The 22,528-nt window shown below is 47.7% G+C and overlaps 1 long non-coding RNA gene across 1 annotated transcript; it reads left to right on the plus strand.

The window, feature by feature from the left end:
* Positions 1-12,145: 12,145 nt before the first annotated feature.
* Positions 12,146-21,980, plus strand: LOC141935010 (uncharacterized). The gene is made up of 4 exons (XR_012626450.1): positions 12,146-12,216; positions 12,443-12,681; positions 20,211-20,299; positions 21,810-21,980. It is a non-coding gene; the product is annotated as an uncharacterized LOC141935010 (long non-coding RNA).
* Positions 21,981-22,528: the final 548 nt, after the last annotated feature.

Here is a 22,528-nt window from a genome sequence, read left to right on the forward strand (position 1 = left end):
TGCTGCTTTCTGCACCCACGGCACATCTGTGTCGTGTCTCTGGTTTATCTGCTTGGGCAGCCAAAACACCATGAGTCACGTCTGAAAAGGTAAGGCCCTGACATTTTGTCAGCAGAAAGTGGACAGCTTAAGTGCATATATGCGCATATATCTCTATATCTACAAATATTAAAATGGCAGATTTGAGCTGTCAAAGGTTTGAGTGCTGGACTTTACAGCCTCAACCTTTTTGAATGTAATTCTGTGTATGCCATTTGTAAGATTAAATGAAAAATAAAGTAGAAGATGGAAAACCCATCTCCAGGACCACACAGCAAGGGTGGAGCACACTTCTGGGTCTCCAGGTCTATAACATTTAACTTGATTCCTCCCCAAACCTGGCTCAGGGTGATAACAACAAATGTCTCCTGGACTGCCGTGGGAGGAAAAGCCATTCTCTAACCCTTAATATCTCATTGGCACGTAGTAAATTCTGAGATGTTCACGGGCTCTTGAACCGCCTGGTTCATGGTGCAGCCTAAACAGGTCCTTTTATGTTTCCTGACACTCGTTAGCTAGTTTTAAGAGAATGGAAAGAACAGAAAAATCAGATTTAGTCATTTCTTTTACAATATGCCCCTAAAAGGAGCCTCATAAAATATGAATTCCACTGAACGTGCTTGTTTCTAAATTCGGAACATGTGTCCAAGTGAATTTGTAGCTCAGGAAATGAAGGACAAACTGCTTGGGACAGGAGATCTGCAGACAGGCGGCTGCCCTCTCCCTGCCCTGCTGTGCCTGACGGCCCCTCCAGCCTGCCCGGGAATATTTGCTGGCGGTTCCCTAAAGATCTTGCACCCAAGGCACCTCACCCTCGCTGCACAACGCTCCTGCCTTGTCCAGCCAGACAGTCCCGCCCTCAGCTCCTGGTCCTTAGTTTGCAATATTGATGCTTCATCCCTGGCACTTTCTTGGGGCTGCCCCTGGGTCTTGCTCCCCGACTTGCTGAGACCTCTCTCACCTCGAAGGAACAAGCCTGACACTTAAACGGAATGAGGAAAAATATTCCTGCCTTGCCAAATGTTTTGAGTTCAGCAAACCTCCTCTGCCAACCACACTGGGATGGAAAGAGGAGCTCTCAAATACCATTTGCAATATGAAAGCTTGGCAGAGTAAATTGCTTTTGATCTGTGCAAATAATTCCCTTGGCAATTTTGGGGAGGTTTTTGTTTCCATTTCTGCCGTGTTAACTTTATGTTTGTAATAATTAATTTCACGATAATCAGCTCCACATTGTGAAACGCACAATCATTTCAAACCAGAAATTTCTTTTATTTTGCAAATATCAAGGCGGAAACATGAACAAAGACGAAAGTGCCCCAGAGGCAAACAGAAATGAGGGGGCTTGATATAGCGTCGTCTTTGCAAAATTTCAGTTTTACCAAGTAGGTATTTTATGAAGTCCCAGCTTGCTCCTTGTGCTGAGGACTTAATTGGCCTCCAGGTCAATATTTTTTTCCTCCTCCTTTAATTTTCTTGGTTTTTAAGGTGTGATATAGTCTCGCTGGAACGTTTTCCAGGGCAGCAGCAATCGTCACTAGCTGAGCTCTTTTCTCTTCAGTGGGGGAATAGCATACCAGGGAGAGAAGAGTGCTGCCAGAGCAAAAGGGAACATTTACAATAGTGTGTTGTGAGCCTTCATAAATTACCTGGCACGGCATGAGAGAGAGAGGATGGAAGCGGTGTTTAATCAGACCCACATCAAGAAGTTGCAGAACCAGATCTTCACTCCTTCATGGGAAAATTGCCCAGTGGAGGGCTGCTTTTAACTAGCAATTTATAAGCTGGTGCCATCCAGATGGATGTGACCCACTGATGCTAGGGGGGCTATGGGGTTTTTCTATATGATCTTTTAGGCTGGGGTCCCCCATGCACCCTCGGCTGCACCCTGCCTGGCTGCAGGCATGCTGCTCTTGTCTTCCTGCTGATGATTAACCTGATATTTAATTGGGGACAGCACCTGCGCATTTGCTAGCTTTCAGGCTCTGCTTCTCTCCATTAAAACTATAGCAAAAACAAGGAGCAATGCAAGTAATTTTATGGGTAATGAAAAGGGTCAAACACATTTGCTCTTTGATGAGAGAAGCTGTAGTAAATCCCTAACTGGGAGCTGGCTGGATCAGGGCTTCTGAGCATAGACAGGCAAAGAAAAAATTAGGAGGTGAGATGGGCTGATAGGTCAGTCTGGGAGGATAGATAGATGGATAGATTAAATAAAGATCTACTTAGTCATCCATCTATCTGTCCTCAGTCTTCATCTAGGAGGAGAGCTCGCTCCCTATGATGGGAAATGTATCAGGATTTAAGAAGCGAGATGGATAGGTGGAGGAACAGATGGATGGTTAGGCAGCTTTCTACCAATTCATCTCCATCCATCCTTACACCTAAATCTTTATCTAATCTAGTCGATGCAAGCAGATAAATAGCTGGAAACCTAAGTAGAGAGAGACAGAGAAAGAATTTAGGATAGTCTGGAGAGAGAGAGGTTATACTCATCCCCAAAAGATGCATGTGGAGAATGAAAAGCAGAGAGGACACAGTGTTTTTGGAGCAGCCATGCCTGTCCTGCCCTTGTTCCCTGCGAGGCCACAGCTCTGCCCTGGCCATGCCGAGGGCTGCTGACAACCTCACTGTGCTTCCCTGCTCGCTCAGGCTCTGCCTTTGGAGGGAATATATTTCAGAGGAGGGAAAAAAAAAAGAGTGAAATTAAAAATATCTTTTTTTGCCTTGCCAGCTGCTAATGTCCCCTTTCCTCGGGCCTGAATGCAGGATCATTCAACAGAAAGTTATTGGGAAAGTCACTGCATTGGCTTTCTCTATACAAATAACACTGTATTTCAGAGCCTCTGAAATTGCAACATGAATCAAACCGGACAGCTGGAGTCTGTGCATCCCGATCCTCCCGCCTGCACACACACAAGGCCCTGCTCTGCCCCCAAGACATCTGTGGCCACCCAAAGGTGGCAGCTCCAGGAGCTGACCCCAAAGATGTGTGCTCATCTGCAAGAACAACAGCTCGCTGACCTGTTTTTGGAAAGCAGGCAGCCTTTCTCTGTCTTGGGAGTGGTGATCCAGGAGCTTTTAAACAGTAGGTTCCCCGATATTTTAGGGAGAAGGATGCAAATGTAGGGATGTTTAGGAGCTGAGTGCTGCGCCATGCATCTCCAGTGGGCGTCCCACTCGGAACATCCCTCCCATTCTTGGTCCTCTCCTCTTCCAGACCCCATCCCAAAACCATGCAAAGGAGCCTAGTCCAAAACGATGACACTTTACTATCACAGCACTGCTGTGCCACCCTGCAGCACCCTGAGCCTTTCATTCCAGTAAGTGTTATTGCTCCCCGTCCATCAATACTGAGCGCTGCAGTGGAGCTGTTATTTTAACACAGATTTGAATCCCCGCTTTGTGTGCCAAAATCGATAAAGGAATCGTGAGTGATATTTCAATAATAACGATCATGATAATAAATGCAGCGATGTGCTGGATGCCGTGCTCATATGCAGGGGCACAGTCCCTCTCTTGTATTAAAAGATCCTGACCCCAAATGGTTGGATACCAGGAAATCTGCTTATTGATTTAATGACCTTGGGCTGAAGTCATGAGCAAACAAAAGACAGGAAGGAAGAGGCGGACAGAGCAGAGGCAAAGTATCAAAGGGACATACCGTGTTTGTCCAAATTTACTTTATTCCACCTTTTTATTCTCTTCCTTACCATGCCCCAGTGCCCAGCTCGCCAGTCCCTAGGAATAAGGATGCCTTCATGGCCCTCACTCATCTCCCACTGGTGTTTTTGTGCACTGGGGTGTGTGAATCATCACAGCCCCACGCAGTTCGGTCGATCCACCCAGGCAGTCACCAGTTTGGGCAGGGTGTAAGGTGGGTGCTGTAATAGGATTCTTGGGTGTAAGGTGGGTGGGTGGGTGCTGCAATAGGGTTCTTGGGTGTCATCCTGCAGCTGCAGGTGATTTTCCCAGCTTTAGGGAAATATGTGGGTGTTTCCTCCCGCCCTGGGGGCGCTGGCCCCTGATGTGCAGTGGCTGGTGTGCCTGGGGCTGGTTTTCTGCATCCCCCTGTCCGCTTGCCTTCAGGACAGTGCCTTGTCGAAAACCTCTCTCCTGGTGAGACATAACCCCGTGATAAGCCAGTTGCTTAGCACGGATGAAAGTCAACGGGGAGCTGAGCGGGTGGAGGATTTTAATACCTATCCCTCTGTAACTGCTACGGAAAGAGAAAGTTCATTGGTTGTCGATATTACCCTGCTGTGATAAAAGCTTAAGAAGCTGCTTTGCAGATGCCCACTGCGAGGAGCATGCTATAAATGTTTCCAGAGTGAAGCGATACATCACAGCTCATGGTTGTTCCCACTGAGAAAGATCCCAGCTCTGGCACCTTCCAGGGACACCCTTATGAAATGCAATCTACTGGCACTGGCACAATCAAACACATATTGTTCCCAGGTACAAAATTGGCCACCGGTGAATTAATACTGAGTGCCTTGCCCTTAGGTAGCTCTTCCATACGTCAGTCTCAAAATAAGTTAAAAAATAGAAAGGAGTTAGAACCATCATCCCTACCCTGCCAGGAAGGAAACTGAGGCAGAGTCTGTCCCACTCGCTGCTGCTGTGCCCGTCAGTTGACCACCAACATGGTCTTCCTGGTGAGACCCTATACACAGGTATGACTTTGTAGATAGGAAAACTTTCTGCAGATGTTTAGTCCATTTTCCTGAGGAAATTAAGCTCAAAAGAAACTACATGCTGTGTGTGCGTGTATGCATACCTGTGTCTTCTACTACCTCCATAACTTTTGAATGTGTTAGCTGTTTTCAAGCAAATTTGACAGAGGAATAGACATTCATGATGCTTCTGCCATCTCCTGTCAATAGCAGCCAAGCAGAGGAGAAAGTCCCCCAAAATGACTTGAGTGAAACTCGCAGCATCATCACGTACTCGATCAGACGTCACAGCCATGGCACAGGCTAGCAGGGGAGGAAGACAGAGGAGACTTAACAGCATGAGAAGTCTCAACCAGAACTCACAGTCACCCATGAGACACAAATCTGCAGGAAACCAGCCAGCTTGAAGTCTGATATTCATGTAACTATTTTTTTTCCTCTTGATTTTTCTCAATTACCACTTTTATGTATGTTTGTAAGGATGTGGAGGTGAACCTCCAGTGCACTGTGCAAAGGCCACACAAGGAGGCTGAAGAGAGGATGGGAGAGGGAGCCAAGGCACGAAGAACATCGAGCAAAATGGCCAAATTTAGGTGCGAGTAGCTGAAATGAGACAGGAACACTTTCCTCCCTATTGCCAGCCTGTAACCATGCCCCTGTGTCTGTCCTGATATTATCTCATGTGGAATCATCAGTTTTCTATACAGAAACATGGATTTCTTTAACCATTCAACTATATATTTGCTTAGATGTTCTGGAGCTGCATACAAAAGCTCCGGAAAGTTATTTATTTCAGCCCATTTAAAGTGATTTCGCTAATGTATTCTGGAGAGTGGGTTTAGCATGTGAGCTCTTTAGTAAAATCATTACTGTATTAATGAGACCTAACCTAAAGCCACTAAACATGACTTTAAAGGAATATCTCAAAGCTTCTATTGAGATGGATGGGAGCTGACAGAATGTGTTTGTAAAGTTATACATAGTCAAATCAAACTGAAACTCATTAAATACAGCAAAATAATTCACTGAATAATTCACTCCAGTTGAATATGAAAGATTAGGAGAACCTTGGGTTGTTTGATTGAAAAACAGCTTATTTTTATGCTCCTGTGTGTGTGACAAAGCAAAAATATGAGTTGAAGGTGGAGAGCTCTGTCACCTTGGTGTCAAGGGCCTTCCATGAGGAAAGGTTCATTAAAACTGAAGTTTGACAAATTCTGACTAGAAAGGAAGTGAGCACTTTTGTTGGGGAGGGACAACCGCAGCCCGACTGACCTGGGGACACGAGGGATTTTTGAGCATTTGTCATCTTGCATGCTAGGGTGGGACATGTCTTCCACAGTGACTGCTGGAGCCCCAGTGAAGCTGAGATTGGTGCAGAAAGTGCTGGCTGAGGGTCTTGGGTCAGCTCAGACCCACTGCTCATATCCGTGGGAGTGTGCTCTGTCTTTGAGAGGGCTGGGTGGGGGGAGTAGTAACCATGAACCTCATTTTTTTCTTGCCCTCTAACTTGTTCCTGTCCCCAGGTTGTCTATAGCTGCGACGAGGAGCTGCACCATCCCTGCGCGGGGCTGTGTGCGCAGCACGGCTCACGTGGGAGGTACAGGTCTGTGTTGTGTTTTTTTCTCCTTGCAAAGCCAGAAAGCAGCTCCAAGTGCAGCTGAGGTTTACGAGGGGATACAGGCTCATGGAGGCGATGGCTGGCTCCAGCAATCTGCGTGCCAGGAGTGCTGTGCCTACACGGTTCACCTTCCCCAAGCAGGGAGAAGAGTCTGCTCTCAAAGTAAGGAAAAAGCTATTACCCTTCTGTGCAAGTTTGTAGGCCAGATCTCAGATCTGGTCCTAACTGTGAAGACATCCTTGCAACTTAGGAAAAGATCATCATGAGAAAACTGTGGCAGAGATCAGGTGGCCAGTTCAGGCATGCATCTTCCCTCTGTGCCCCCTCCTCCTCTAAGCCCCTTCACGCCACCAGCGAGGTGACTCCACAATCCGCTCAGGAATCTCCCAGCAAAAGAAAAAGCTTTAAACAAAATACAATTTTACAGTTCATTTCAGTTAATCACAGAGTCTATGTTCCGAGATGATCTTCTCAGCATTGCCTATGGAGAGAAGCAATGGCTGATTGGCATTCCATTACTAACCAGCTAAGCCATTCATAATGCAAAAAACCAGACTTGATGGAAAGATATGATTCAGTTTTCAAGCTAGACTAATTCAAAACCCAGTGCTCTATAAATCAGAGCAAATGTTCTTTATAAAAAAAATATAGCCAGAGCCCATGTGCAGTATCAGATCTATGATTTATGCCTGTATCCCATTAAACTGAAGGACAAGTGAGGGGAGCACAGGGCTGTCACTGAATACTAGATTCCTGTCTGCCCTATAATAAACATGTTCAATGACTGCAGAAATAGCCTCGATGTTCAAGGGACATTTGGGGACATTATGTTTTCCTTCGGGGAGGGGGCACAGCTAAGCTCTGCCCTCCTATTGCTGCCTGCAGAGACGGCAAAGGCTGCAGAGGTGCAGAGGATGGAGCAGATCCGATCGCATGCCTTGTAGCACCATGGCCATGCAAACGAGGTCCCAGCCTCAGCCGTTTCCAAGGCAGGAACACCCCCTGCACTGGTGTACACCACTGAGGATGCTGCACGCTGCAGACCCAGACACTGTTGTGGCTTTTGGGGGCTGCACGGGGGTATGTTCTCCCTCATAACAAATTATTAACTTGCTCCAGCTCTGCTGAAACCTGTAGGTTTTCCTTCTTCACTGCACCCCCTTAGGTCCTCAAGAGTGTCCTGCTTGCAGAGGAAAACAACATTTCTCAACGTGCTGACACCATGATCAAGAGCTGGTGGGTGGGATATCTCCTCTGAGCTGCTCTCAGCTCATGGCATGTCTTGACAGACACACAGACATTGGCGTGCCGCCCAAGGACAGCCTGTGTGAGAAGTGCTGGGATCCTGTACCAGCCTCCAAATCCAGCTTCATGGGTGAAACCATGAGCTGCTCTGACCACGGGGATATTTACCTGCTCTCCTCCATCCTCCTCCCTGTTGAGTTGCACTGGTAGTTTCATACTGGAAACCACATTTTCTCCAAATCTGGGAAGTTAAGATTTGTTGAGAAATTTGTATCCTGAAAAGCTGATTAAGGAATGAAATAGCAGTAGTTCTGGTGGAGAAATACAGGAGAACAAGCCAAAAATTTACAGGATGGAACATCCCTTCCTGCAGAGCATGCATGCCATCTGATCTCCAGCAACTTCAGCCCCCAGAGCAGGAGCTGAACTGCAGAGGTGCTGAGTGGCTCACCCAGGTGAGGGTCTGTTGGAGAGGAAGGATTTGACCCAGGATTGTTCACCCTCAATCCTCAGCAGAACAAAGAAGCCTAGAAAATGCCCTAAATTTATTTCTTTCCCCCTAAACTTCCTTATCTGATGGCAGTTTCATCACTCTTTGAAAGCCCAACATCATATTCAGCCTTGGCACAATGAGCAGTGTTGCAGGCTGCACCGAATCACGGGTTTGGGCTTTTTCCTCTGCTCCCCAGGAATGAATTTACAAGCAGACCTCACTGCCTGTATCCTGATATTGTTTACTTTCTCTATAGTTCATAAAGCATCGGGTGGAGCCGGGGGCTGTTAACATCTGTTGGCAATCTAGAGCTCATAGGGAAAAGGATGCCATCTTTCAGGAACCGTCACTGACATTTTAAAAGCCATGTCTGAGATCCCCAAACAATTAAGAGGCATCTTTTTTACATTCCCATCCTATCTGAGGCATTACGCAGTCAAGGCACCAGCTGAGAAGTACATGTTGATCTTGACAGGAAAAGCTACAATTAATGAATAATGGAGCACCAGCAATATATAACTTTCAGGCGGAGCCATCATAATTCAATCCAAACAGTAATATCAGGGTCTTTTCTTGGAGGAGTCTAAGCAGTAGTTAAATATTAAATAAAAAAGATGACATTTTATTTTATTTTCCTTTGGCAATTCTGCATCTCCTGATTCAAAGAAGCATAAGGTAGAAAGTGCCACCTTGGAGGGGGAAGGAACGTTTAAATGTAAATTAATCTGCCCCCAGCCTGGGCTATAAAAGCCCTTAATGAGGGAAAGGGGGAACAGGCTGTGGCACTCTGGCTGCACTTTCTGGGCTGATTTACCACCTGCATTTGTGCCCTTTGTCTTTCCATCATCATTCAAATTGCTGGGGTTGTTCTAGGAAAATGTTTCGAACTTTTCTTGCTGGTTTTGTGTGCATGTGCAGATGTGTTCTTTTATAAAGACCCCAATAATACACAACCTGCACAGAAGCCTTGGTCAGTCATCCCTAGTTGAAACACATTTAATAACTGAACGCAATGGGTCCTGCTTGCTCTGAATATGGCCTTTTTTCCTTTTTCTTCTACTTCTCTGAAGTTCTGTTTCTGTGCAATGCCCCAGAGGCACCTCCTTGCTGCCCCACTGCCCCCGAGGTGAGGCTGCATTTCAGCTCTCTGTTTCAGGCCATTGCGTTTCAAATCATCCCTTGTACACCCTGGGCCGTGGCTGGGTCCTGGCCCCCTCTCCCACCCCACATTCTTGCTATTAGAGCAGAAACCTCCGTTGTGGCCTTTCTGCACGTCTCCACCTCATTGACTCCTCATTTCTTTCCAAATCTCACATCATCTTTTCCCAGGCGCCGTGCCTCTTCCCCTCTTCCTGGTGTTAGGGCTGAACAATTTCATTAATTCCCCCAAGCACTGCCCACTTCACTGCTTTCACTAACGACTCCATCAAGCATCTACTGACATCTGGTATTTAACTCTCCTGACCATTTTCACACGCATTTTGCACGTGAGCGTTACTGACCCGACCACGGCAGCGCTGCCTGGGTCAGCTCTCAAGGTGAAACCGCACCGCAGCAGCCACCCTCCTTGCATTAGTATTTATTAAGTAGACTGTGGTGACTCCTCCATCACTGACCACAATTCCCCTCTGTGCTAAACGTTGTACGAAAATGCCCAGAAACTATGCTCCCTGCAAGGAACTGTGAGGAGAGGGAGAGCAAATGGGGAGGATGAGGACTTAGGGAGAAGCAATGGGTACCTGATGGGCTGTAGATGCAGGAGGGCTGTGGGTGCAGGATACTTGTACTCAGCCCCTCTCTATAAGTCTCATCCTGCAAATGTTTGGCAAATGCATGGGATCAGCTCTTGGTTGTTTTTTTTTCAGCTGGAAGAGCAAAACCTCTACTTCTTATCCTGATGGTGCCAGGCTCTGCTGCCAGCCAGAAAGGTTTTTCTAAGAGAAGCAGAGGGCAGGCCGTGGGGGTGCTCAGCAGAGCTGCCAAGAGCATTCCTGGCGTGGGAAACAAAGCCTCAATTCATGCTAAATCTCTTCTGCTGCAAGCTGAGCCCAAGCCTACTCCCAAGGCTTCAGGGGGGTGCCCAGTGGCCATGAACACAGCCCACCCTTGATCTGGGAGGACATCACAGTCTGGAATGAAAAGACCTGTCTGAGAGCTGCACGGGGGGGCTCCGACATCCAACATCTCCCCAGGCATCCCCAACACAGTCCCATTGCAGGTGTGAGCTTCAAGGCTGCCCTGGCCAGAGGCATATATGAGTCCCCAGGCATATTCCCGTTGTTTTGTCCTCGTTACAGCTGCCTCACATTGCAGTAACCCCCTCGTGCTCTGCTCTGGCCACGTGAGACAGTGCAAGTGGTTAGTGACAGTCCAGAGCGCTGGTTTCCCAACTAGAGAGTCAAAAGATGGTGTGAGAAAAGAAAGGGAGAAAGGTAAACCGATGTGTCCGAGATCACACTGCAGGTTAGGGCTGGAGTGAGGAGCAGAGAGGTCCTTTAACCTCTGCAAATCACGAGCTTTCACGCGGTGCTTATGAGCCCGGCAGTGAGAATAGGTGAGCAAGGACTGCAGAAATCTCTCCAGCAAGAGAGAGGGTTGCATTTCAGAATTGAAGTCCTGCACAATAACAGACCTGATCCATCAGATAAAGGAGACAAACAGGAAAGGGAAGAGGTACGTATCTTAAATTCTGCTTGAATGTAGCGCTTTATTCATGAGACAACACTGCCTCCACAGCAATGCCGACTGCGCTAAAGCCACACTGCAAAAAAACCACTCAATGAAAAGTTACAAAACAGAGGCATTTGAGTGGAAGGACTTAGAGAAACAACAGCACAGCTAAGCAAATAGCTCCATGCATTTAGCAAAGGCCTCATCAGCCCCCACGGCAAGCAGGCGAGACAATACCGAACACAAAACAAACAGAGTTAATCTGCAGTTCAGGCCATTTTTCAAAGACTTTCCAGCAGACCTGCCCCGTGAGCAGCTTGTTTCCTTCCACATTTCTTTGCCAGCCGCCCATGGAAGGCTCATTAACTTTCCAAACCACCCCCCCTTCACCAAAGGACAATATTTTACAAATCAGCTTTTCTTGGGAATAACTTCTGCTTTCAAAATCAAGGGTTATATCTTTTCTAATAATTTAAAGTCTGTAGCGTTTTTGGAGGGGGTGGGGAGGAGTGGATAGTGCTGGAAAAACACATTGTAAGGCCTTTAATTCTGTCCAGATAAGAGAACTGCACTAAATCATTTCCAAAAAGAGAGCAAAGGTTAAGATAAGGCTCTGTGCTGTTCAAAAGTATCTCAGTAATTCCATTAGAGAGAGAACTGGTAAAAAACAAGCAGCTGAAGATGGAGCAAAATAGATTTTCCCGGGAGTTTAACATAATTTTTGTCTCAATGGAATTACAAGGAACTCTCTTAACGAACAGGCTTTTCTTCCCCAAGGAAAAAAAGACACGAACAGTCAGCCTGAAGACATATGACTTACAACCTCTTACAAGGTTTGCCCATAAACCCTTGCCTGCCTGCTGCGACACATCCATTTAGGCTGCTGAGATGCTTTTCCGCTGAATGAGCTTGCGCCCACAGGATCCAGCTCTCAGCATCCTCCTCCAGAGAGCTGCACCTCTGCTCCGGGTGCAGGTCAGCACCGTGGCGAAGGGGGACAGGTTTATGGGACTGGCATTTGGAGAGGGGACTGTGGTCAGGAGGTTTCCCTACCAAGGCTGGAATTTGTTAAGCTTTTGACAGAGTGATTTTTATTTTTTTTTTTTTTTCCATGAGGTCTGCCTGTTTCCTGCTGCAAATTTCAATATTTCATTGGGAAAACAAAAAATCCTTGGCTTTCAGTTGACATTTTATTTGTTTTCAAGCAGGATGTTGTGCCAAAACGTTGACATGTTTCCAATGAAAATGAAAGCTCTTCTTGCTTAACTTGTCTGCAAATCACTGTTCCCTTCCTTTTACCAGTTCAGGCTACCTCCATCCTGAACCTGATTTCCTCAGACCAATAAAGGAAATAACTGCTGTGCCCAAGGCTATTTAAAACTCACTCCATGACGCACAAGTCACTCACAGAATCTGCAGACTGCACACACAATTTAGCTGCCCGGCTCTCCTTGCACTGCTGAGAGCAGGAGGTAGGAGGTCTCTCCCATTGCTTCCCCTTCTCCGGAGCAGCTTCCCAGCCACGTGTCCAGCTGAGCCCCACTCGGGCCACTGCACTGCCTTGTCACAGCAGCTGGACAGCCGAGGAGCCCAAGGCCTATTGACTTGCAGTTGGCTTAAACGGATGCCTCTTGCCAACAGTGTGTCGATGAGGGTTTGCAACAATACTTCTTTTTTTTAATTTTCTTTTTTTTATAGAGTTTTCAAGGTGTTGCCCCAATGAAGGAAAGCATCATAACTTCTTTCCTTGATCCATGGAAAGGCCAAAGTGAGAAGGAAAAAGGGAGCTGAGCCTGCAGGTGCCTTACCCACGTGGACTACCTGCCTCCTTCAAAAGCAGCATCGTCTCAAACCTTCGCTCAAGAGGCAGCAGCACTTTCATCCACCAGCACTCCTGGTCAGACAGTGAGGATGGGCAGATCCCCAGTAACATGGAGGTAGGAGAGGGTGTTGAAGCAAAGGGACAGGGAAGGGATCTGACCCCTGTGCTCAGCACTGGTGAGGCCACACCTCGACGAGTGGGTTCAGTTTTGGGCCCCTCACTCCAAAAAGGCCATTGAATGACTCGAGCGTGTCCAGAGAAGGGCAACGGAGCTGGTGCAGGGTCTGGAGCACAGGTCTGATGGGGAGCGGCTGAGGGAACTAGGGGGGTTTAGTCTGGAGAAGAGGAGGCTGAGGGGAGACCTCCTGGCCCTCTACAACTCCCTGAAAGGAGGGTGCAGAGAGGGGGGATGAGTCTCCTGAGCCAAGGAACCAGCATCAGGACAAGAGGGAATGGCCTCAAGCTGCGCCAGGGCAGGGTCAGACTGGCTCTTAGGAAGGATTTCTTTGCAGAAGGGGTTGTTGGGCGTTGGAATGGGCTGCCCAGGGCAGGGGGGGAGTCCCCATCCCTGGAGGGGTTGAAGAGTCGGGTTGACCCAGCGCTGAGGGATCTGGTGGAGTTGAGAACGGTCAGGGAGAGGTTCATGGTTGGACTGGAGGAGATTCAAGGGCTTTTCCAGCCGAGGTGATTCTGTGATTCTGTGATTCTGTGAAAGCAGTGTACAGAGCAGGCTGTGAAAAAGATGGGAGGCTGCCCTATCCTTCTGAGGGATTTTGGCCCCCAAATTCTCTCAAGATAGAATTTCCCAGCAGCATTAGTGGTATCTCAGCATAGTGCAGCAGCAGAGGGGCTCTGTGCTATGACAATGCTTATGCTGTACTTAGAGAAATCTCATTTCTAACCACCATTTGTAAGGCTCTGGATGTAAGAATCACAACAGAGGTTAAGCTGAACTTTTAAAACACATTTCAAGCAAGCATCTGAAAGCACTTTGCAAACAAACATGAAGGTGTTAAGCTTCACAGCAACTAGATGAAGAAGATGAATATTTGTCTTCTAATTAGAGATTCAGAGAAGTAGAAACATAAGAAATAGGACTGATTCAGCACAGCATGAAGTGAATGTTTAAACCAAACCTAATTTTTGGAGTCAGATGGATTTGATGGGGGATAGGAACAGGCATAAACATGCTGAGTTACATACTTCGGGATTTTCAGAGCTGGCTAAGAGAATTACATACCCATTGACATACAAGCCATTAGAAAAATAATACTTATAGATTAATTTGAGATCCATCTCAGCTCAGCATCTCCATGCATAGGATGGGATGCATGTGGTTTTGAGATGGTACTTTACACCCACGTTCTTAAAGGCCAGCAAACCATAATAGCCCATTGTTAACTGTTTTCTCCAGGGCTGTCATGTGTCTCATGGGTGACTGTGAGGAGGGAAGTCCTGTGGCCCAGCCCCAAAGTGGACTCCCAGCCAGGATCAGGTTCTTGCTATGCTGTCAGTGAAGCCTGGAGCCCCTCCATGCTCCAGTTATGTTTGTCTGTGGTTGGGCAAGCATGTGCCCAAAAGCAGCTGTCTGAAATTAGACAGCTGCCTGGATCAAATCTGCTCCAATGGCACAAAGTCCTTGAGGTATTTCTGCTGCAGTTTTCACAAAGGCTGTCTGTCTAGCAGGACAGACTGGCATCATCCATCACTGCACCCTCCAAGCAGGTGAGGAGACAACAGAGAGCAATTCCTAACAGGAGTAGTCAGTGTGAGGTGTAGCCCAGGTGCTCTGAGCGAGCTGCCCTTTGCAGGGCGGGGTCCATGGCCCAGGCCTGAGCTCCACTCCTTTCTTCTTGTAGGAGAAATTGGGCTGCACTACAGAGGAAAAAATCAGTCCAAACGGCTTATTAAAGAAAGGCCCCAAAGCTGTTTTCCATTAGCTGTCATTTCTAAACAGACTCAGAGAAGGGAAAAAAATCAAAACAAGGTCTGTAACCACTGCAGAGCCTGTCCTGACAGTTTCCCCCTTCTTCTGTTCCTGGTGGGGACTGCATCGTCCCTCTATCCCAGCTCCCCCTGCAGTGACTCTCAGAGACGCATTCTCCATCATCTCCAAAAGGGATGGTGGTAGGAGGGGAAAGTTATTACTTGCAGGAGCAACAGAGCACATGGGACTTGTTCTGCATAATGAAATCACTCTCTGCCACCCGCATCTGTGTGTCACCCTCTCTGTATCACCCTCTGCACAGACACAAGTAACAGGGAGGTGAAAGCAGCAGTCACCCTGCAGCGTGTTCCGGCAATGCTGATGTCCCCATTGCTGAAGGCAATGTCACACATGTCACCTCTGGGTTCTCCAGAGGAGCACCTCTGTGGACAGCTTCACCTCTGCGGTTATCCAGGCAAGATGGGCACAGTTATCTCTTTGTTTAAATGGGGGACGAGATGGAGTGACAAATGGGGAACCTGCAATGATGGTGTGACTTGCTGAACTCAATGTCCCCCATAGACATAGCATGGGGAAGAGTTGGAGATAGTTCCTTGCAGTCAGAACCCCATCACCCTGTTAGCTATCATAGAATCACAGACAGGTTTGGGTTGGAAGGGACCTTGAAGATCACCTCATTCCAACCCCCCTGCCATGGGCAGGGACACCTTCCACTAGCCCAGGTTGCCCAAAGCCCCGTCCAACCTGGCCTTGAACCCTTCCAGGGAGGGGGCAGCCACAGCTTCTCTGGGCAACCTGTGCCAGGGCCTCACCACCCTCACAGGGAAGAATTTATTCCTTATTTCTAATTGAAATCTACCCTCTTTCAGTTTGAAACCTTTACGCCTCGTCCTATCCCTACACCCCTGATCAAGAGTCCCTCCCCACCTTTCCTGTAGCCCCTTTAAGTCCTGGGAGGCCACTCTAAGGTCTCCCTGGAGCCTTCTCTTCTCCAGCTGAAACCCCCCCCAACTCTCTCAGCCTGTCCTCACAGGGGAGGTGCTCCAGCCCCCCGAGCATCTTTGTGGCCTTCTCTGGCCCCACTCGAGCAGGTCCGTGTCCTTCTGATGTTGGTATCCCCAGAGCTGGACCCAGCACTGCAGGGGGTTCTCACGAGAGCGGAGCAGAAGGGGAGAATCCGCCCCCCCTCGCCCTGCTGCCCACACTGCTCTGGGTGCAGCCCAGCACACGGGTGGCTTTCTGGGCTGCCAGTGCCTGTTGCTGGCTCACAGTCAGTTTTCCACCCACCAACACCCCCAGGTCCTTCTCCTTGGGGCTGCTCTCAACCCACCCATCACCCAGCCTGTGTTTGTGCTTGGGATTGCCCCTGCACATGGACCTTGCACTTGGCCTTGTTGAACTCCATGAGGTTGGCATGTCCCACCTCTCCAGCCTGTCCAGGTCCCTCTGGATGACATCCCTGCCCTCCAGTGTGCCGACCACACCACACAGCTAGGTCTCATTGGTGAACTCACTGAGGGCGCCTCGATGCCACTGTCCATGTCATCAACAAAGCTGTTAAACAGCGCCACTCCCAACACCGACCCCTGAGGAACAGGACTCATCACCACTCTCCACTTGAACATGGAGTTGTTGACTGCAACTCTTTGAGTGTGACCATCCAGCCAGTTCCTTATCCACTGAGAGGTCCATCTGTCAAATCCATGTCTCTCCAGTTTAGAGACAAAGATGTCATGTGAGAGTGTCAAATGCTGCACCAAGTTCAGGTAGATGATGTCAGTTACTCTTCCCTTGTCCACCAACACTGTAACCCCATTGTAGAAGGCCACCAAATTTGTCAGGCATGATTTGCTCTTAGTGAAGCCATGTTGGCTGCCACCAATCACCTCATTATTTGCCATGTGCCCTAGCATAGTTTCCAGGAGGATCCACTCCAAGATCTTGCCAGGCACATAATTGAGACTGACTGGCCTGTAGTTCCCCGGGACTTCTTCATTTCCCTTTTTAAAAATAGGGGTTATGTTTCCCTTTTTCCAGTCAATAGGAATTTCGCTGGACTGCCATGACTTCTCAAATATGATGGATAGTGGCTGAGCCACCTCATCCCCCAGTTCCTTCAGGACCTGCGGATGCATCTTGTCAGGTCCTGTGGACTTGTGCACCTTCAGGTTGCACAAGTTGAAGAGTCCATGGTGCTGATCCCAGTATTTGGGGTGTGAACCCCTGCCCATTCCAGCCTTGTTACTGTACAGCTTCATGTTGCCCAATCCCAGACTTCTCCAGTGCTCCAGGCCAGTTGGGAGCAGCTGTGACGTCTGGTCCGGGCTGTGAGTAGACGGTCGAGTTTCTGCTGAGACAGGAGCGTGTGACATGATGCTCATACAGACCTGGGGTTTTACAGCACTTTCATGATGGCAATGAAAAACATCAATCTGGCCGCATGTAAATGATTCAGAAACACAGGTATTTAATAAAAAAATGTCCTTTTGTTCCCATCTGCTTCTTCCCTTCGCGGTCTGTCCTCAGACACTGGGCTGACCTTACCAGGAGCCTCTATTGTGTCGCTCTGTAAGACAGGAACAGATGGCCTTGAAGATGGGCTGGTCCGAAAAAAACCCTGCATGCCACATGCAGAATATGCTCTCCCTCTCTGCACAGGTGCTTAAGGGTACCCTTCCCTCTCCCCAGGGTGCTGAAGGGAGAAATGTCTTACAGTTGCTTAGCACAGAGGTCAGAAAGATGGAGGAGGACTTATGGGAGGCACTGAGTGCTGTGGAGGCATCTGTCCTCTGTTTTTCTCTAGCAGTCCTGGTCCTCAGAAGCCCTTTGGCCTGGAAAAACACCCAAAACTCAATTACAAGGACACAGATTTGGTGGGAAGCCCTGGCTGAAATTCAGCCGAGTGCAGCTTTAGAGCTGGGCTCCAGCCAGTCTCGGTCAGGCTTTTGTCAGAGCTCAGACCCTCCCATCCTCTGTTGCCTCTACAAAGCCCTTACTCAGAGATACCACAGAACAAAAAACCCCAGAACATGCTCCCACGTCTCTGCTTGCTGTCCAAGAGCAGGGAGATTTCAACTGGGGCTTCTCCCTTCTTGGAGGAAAATATGGGAGGCAGGGAGAGAGGGAAGGGGAGCCAGGGCTGGCCCTCGGCACCCCTGCTCTGGAGTGCTCCTGAGGAAGCAAGATAGCCAGGACCTCAGGGACCTGAGCCAAACCAAATGGGTGCCACACCAAAACAACATAATTCATCTGCGCAGCATTCCCAGGGAATCAGGTGTTAATGGGGTGTCACATTTGTCTTGCTGACAGCTGGCATCACCGATAAGAATTATTCAGCTATAAATAAATAAATAATAATGATAAAACCCCTCCAATATCTACTAACAAGGCTATTTGTGCATTTATTTTACTTTTTTTTTAGTGTTGCTCTTATCTTACACAGAGGAGGGGGAAAAACAGCAAGGAAGATAAAAATGTTGGGTAAATCCAGCATGGCTGGATTATGCTATTGGACCTGAGTATTTCAGTGCTATGGAGCAGACATCTGCTTCATGCTCTTGGCTGATAGCAAGCACAGGCAGCTTTATCACTAGTTCAGTTTCCAGGCAAATATTTTTCAAGTGCAAGCAGGGTCTTTCAAAGCCTTGCACATGCACATGCACATACAACACGCACAAATAATCTGTTTCTGCAAGATTTGTGCTGGAGTCAGGCTGGACTGAAGGGAGGCGGGTCTCCTAAGAATAGTTAGCAAGCTGCAAGATAATCAATAGTCTTGATGAAGATGCTGTGGGTTTCTGTAGTCCAGAATTTATGATTTTGTCATAAATAGAAATAATTTATCATCCATTAGCTAACATGGTCATAAAGGGTATTGTAGATACTCTGTGGGCATTTGTTCTTCTAGGCAAATAACTTTGCCTATGAACCCAAGCTAGATCCACATCAGCGATCCATCATACCTGCTCTGGTCAAAGAAAGAGGTGATTCTGAGTCTGGTGGTGGCGACTGTTGCCCCTCCATGCAACCACCTCATGCTCTGCTAATGTGCCGTGGGGATGTGGAAGGAGCTGAGCCCGGGGGTGGACATGCAGGTGGTAGATGGGATTCACACATTCATGGTGGTTGCAAGAGCCTCCCCACAGGCCCTCTCCTCTGTGTGACATCTCTCCAGCTCAGGATGGGTGGCAGTGTGTGGCCCTGGTCTGCACCCATCATTGCCCCTGCCATCCTGTGCTGGGAATAGACACTCTGCTGTCCACTAACAGGACAGGGTTGGCAGTGGGCTTTGTTCTTCTTCCCTCATTCTTCGCTGGCATGGCATGTTTTCACAATTTTGTCCTCATTTTAGGGTGGCAAAATTCCCTTTGCACATCAGAGGAGAGGGTTTCTGTGAGAACACGTGACAATGGCAAACAATTTTTAAAAACTGAAAAAAGAATCCAATATTAAACTGGAAGTGTGGTGAGACCTTGGCCAGAATGACCAAGTCACAGCCGATGTCTTGGAAACTTTATATGAGGGCTTATGTGACCTCCATTTAAAGCTCATGGCTCTCTGGTCTGTGGCAGTAAGTCCTGTGCTCACTGATTCATGGGGGCAAAAGCTCCCTCTGAGCCATCAAAACTCCCTGGACCACTCTCTGTCTGCTCTGATGACCCTCTCTTCATGTCCTGGGCCACCCTGAGAGGATGCAGCTCTTGGTAGGATCCTTTGGCCACCCTCAGCTTTAGTTTTCCTAAGCAAAGCCACATTTCTAAACGTTCAATGCAGCTTACTGTATTTTCACATAAATATCAATGGGATCTTGTCTGTTAAAATCCCATCTATTTGAGCATATAATTTTCCCAGAGTCAGAATCTATTAGTGAAATCTCAGCCCGTGTGACAAGATAACAGAATCCTCAAATTAAATAGGGTTTCCACAATTACAGCTTCCCCCTTTCTTTCCCAGCATTAACACCATAAACGCTGCTGTCAGACAAGATAAGATCTGAATTCTATCCTGACAAGGCAAATGTTATCAGAGATCAGTTAATTACACACTGGATTTCAACAGAGGCAAATAAACCCCCCGCGGGTTAGTGTGAAAACTGCTGTCTTCCCACCAGCTTTTCCCTGGGCCACCAGTCAAGCTTCCCTCATCCACTTCTCTCTCCCCACCACACAAAGGAAGTGGGATCCACATGTTCTGCCTGGTCATAGACCTTTCCCCAGGCTGAAAGTAGTGCCCCACAGCAGGTTGCTGATGCTGAAGAGATGGAGGATGTTCCAAGTGTTACCTGCAGGAAGGGACTTGCAAGCAGAAGAGAAAACCTGTTGGTTTTGTTGAAAAAGAGGCTCTGTGGCTCTGCAAAGAGCTCTAGCGAGAAGTAGGAGCTCAGGTAGTAAAAAGGCTTTTGTGAGACCTGGGGGCTGACGCTCAGCGGAGATCTCATCCCGAGGCGGAGGCTCCTCGGTTGACTTTGCTCACTGTCTTTGCCAGACTCCTGGAGGCTGTAAGACCTGAAGCACACATTCATGCAGAATGCCCATTGCATTTAATTTTTTATACCTAAATTTCACGTGCTTGACTAAAACTGCCGTCTAAACCCATGTCATGGTAAGCAGAGAGAGGCCTCTCTAGAGGGTTATTTCACTCCATTCTAAATCAGTGGATGATTTGCTCTTTGCCTCTCTTTTTGTTGGTGCTGGCAGGATGGATCCTGCTGTCAGCAGTTTGGGTGATGTTTGGGTGCAGAGTGCTCTGGAGAGACATCTGCTCTGACGCTGCAGCACCAAGGGAGGTAAGTCCACAGGGTGAGTCCAACTCTGCTGTGTAAATTGGGTTTGCCAAGGGAATAAGCAATGCTCATTCAGCCCTGTATACAAATGCAGTATCTCTTCAGCGCTCTCCCTGAGCTTACCTGGGTGTAATCCAGTAGCTACAACAGATATAAATTTTAGGTAAATAAGTATCTGCCTTCTCTTCTCCTAAACTCAGCAGGATTTCCACCACTATTTCTGAATCGAACTTCTTTCTCTTCAGAATGGCTCACTATGAATTTTCTTCCTCTAACTCAGGATATGTCTCAGTCTGCTTTCAGGAAGGAAGACCTACTTATAACTACTTTTTTTTTTTTTTTTTTTTTTTAAATTGTTTCCTTACAGGAATCGGCAGAGTGGACCTATACCTTCTCTTATCCTGTAGCTGGCTCTCTCCAGCTGAGTTTTTTTCTTCCTCTTCTTTGTACTTGTAAATAAGGTATTTATACCTTACTTTGAAAGGCAGCCCGGGTTGTATGGGGGATGTTTCTTAGGTTGCTGTGAGTTAGCATGGTGCTGTATTCAGATCATCTACTGCAGCACTGCAGGTGGATGGGACACTTACTGCTGGTGCAGCCCAAGAGACTGATGGGGACATTAAAAACCTACTATTAAGAGCTGTCAACCACAGTTGTTGTACAGCCCATGGCAAGAAACAAGCGCCAAATTCAGAAAATTATATGGAAAATCAGAGGTTGTAGATATCTCTGTTTGCTGCATTAAGAATCATGTTCAGTCCTGCACAGTAACTACTGAATTACTTATTTTTGCTTAAACAGAGATACCAGAGATGGTGGTGTGAATGCAGCAGTAATCATGGGGATTACACCAGTTAAGGATATGGCCCAAATCGTCTTGTCTTGCTGGAGAATGGCTTTGTTGAATCTGCCCTTATCGCCAAAGTCACGCCTGTCTCTGACAGCTCTGTTCTGTTTCTTTCTGTCCTGCAAACGTATGCAGGGTGTTCCTGCGAGTGGCAGGGTTTACTCAACCGCTGATAACTCCAATCTAGTCTAACAAAGAAGTAAATGCACAATGACATCTCTTGCGCAAAGAGCTGTCATAAAGTGCGGCTGGCAATCCAAGTGGTATAAATGCTCTTTCGATTAAGTGCCTCATTGAGGTAAGTTGATGATGCTCCATTAGGCTGAAGTGATAGACTTCTAGTTCTCGACACAATCGGTGGGGAGCAGGATTCGGTGCTGGAGCAAGCAGTGCTACACTCTTGCTTTCTCTACTCTCCTGCAGTTCTCTTCACTCCAGGCTGATCTATAGGAGCTTTCCCATTTCTGCACAAGGAAAGGCTCTTCATGCCCCATCACGCTGCGTGGGGCTCAGGGCTGGACACTCAGCACCCTGGCTGGGCTCCCAGGAGTTGTTGGGCAAGCCCTACCATGGGTTGTGGCATGGGGATATCTCAGCAACACGATGGGACTGGCAGGGGCAGAGCACTTGACTCCTTCCTTCCTCCCCTTCTCCCTCCACCTCCAGATCTACCATCTTGCAGCGTGTCCTCCCTTGGAACGAGCTTTCTGGAGGACGGTGGTCTTGATGCAGCTTTTGGAGTGCCAGGGATTTGTGTCAAATCTGCTGTGTGTTTTTTATACTGCAATAAAAGAAGCTTTACCCCCCACCTAGGTATAATAAATAATACCAACGTTTTGAGCTTGTTGCTGCAGCTTTTATTTAATTCAGGAGAAAAAAAAAAAAAAAAGAAAGAAAGAAAAGGACACAGATAATTTATGGATCCATGATGCAGTGAGGGTCCTGGCTGTGGTAACAGTGATCACTTAGGAGTGGTCCCCAGCATTCCGCTTGAGGAATCAGTGTCCCTGTGGTTAAGCTTTGCCCAAGGAGGTCCTCCAGCTCTGCGCTAGAATTATCTTAAGTACAATCAAGCCCAGCCCAAGTCAAGCAAGAAATTAAGATGCTCATTATTTAAACGGAAGCCAACTGCATGAGAGTGAAAGACTGTGGTACCCCCACTATTAATTACTTCGGTTTTACTTGTGATTGGTGACAGTTACTGTCGTGCCTGCTGGGACACGGGAGGAGCTCCATCCATCACAGACCTGTTAGTGGTGCACACTGGGAAATGCACCGTTGCTGCCTGATTTCTCTTTTCCATTCCACACACAAAGCACTTTCTCTCCCTTATTAAACAGAGGAAAATGGAAGAACAAATTGGAATATGTAAAAATGCTTGTTAC

Source organism: Strix aluco, chromosome 26, assembly GCF_031877795.1.
Source record: "Strix aluco isolate bStrAlu1 chromosome 26, bStrAlu1.hap1, whole genome shotgun sequence".
Classification (NCBI taxonomy): domain Eukaryota; kingdom Metazoa; phylum Chordata; class Aves; order Strigiformes; family Strigidae; genus Strix; species Strix aluco.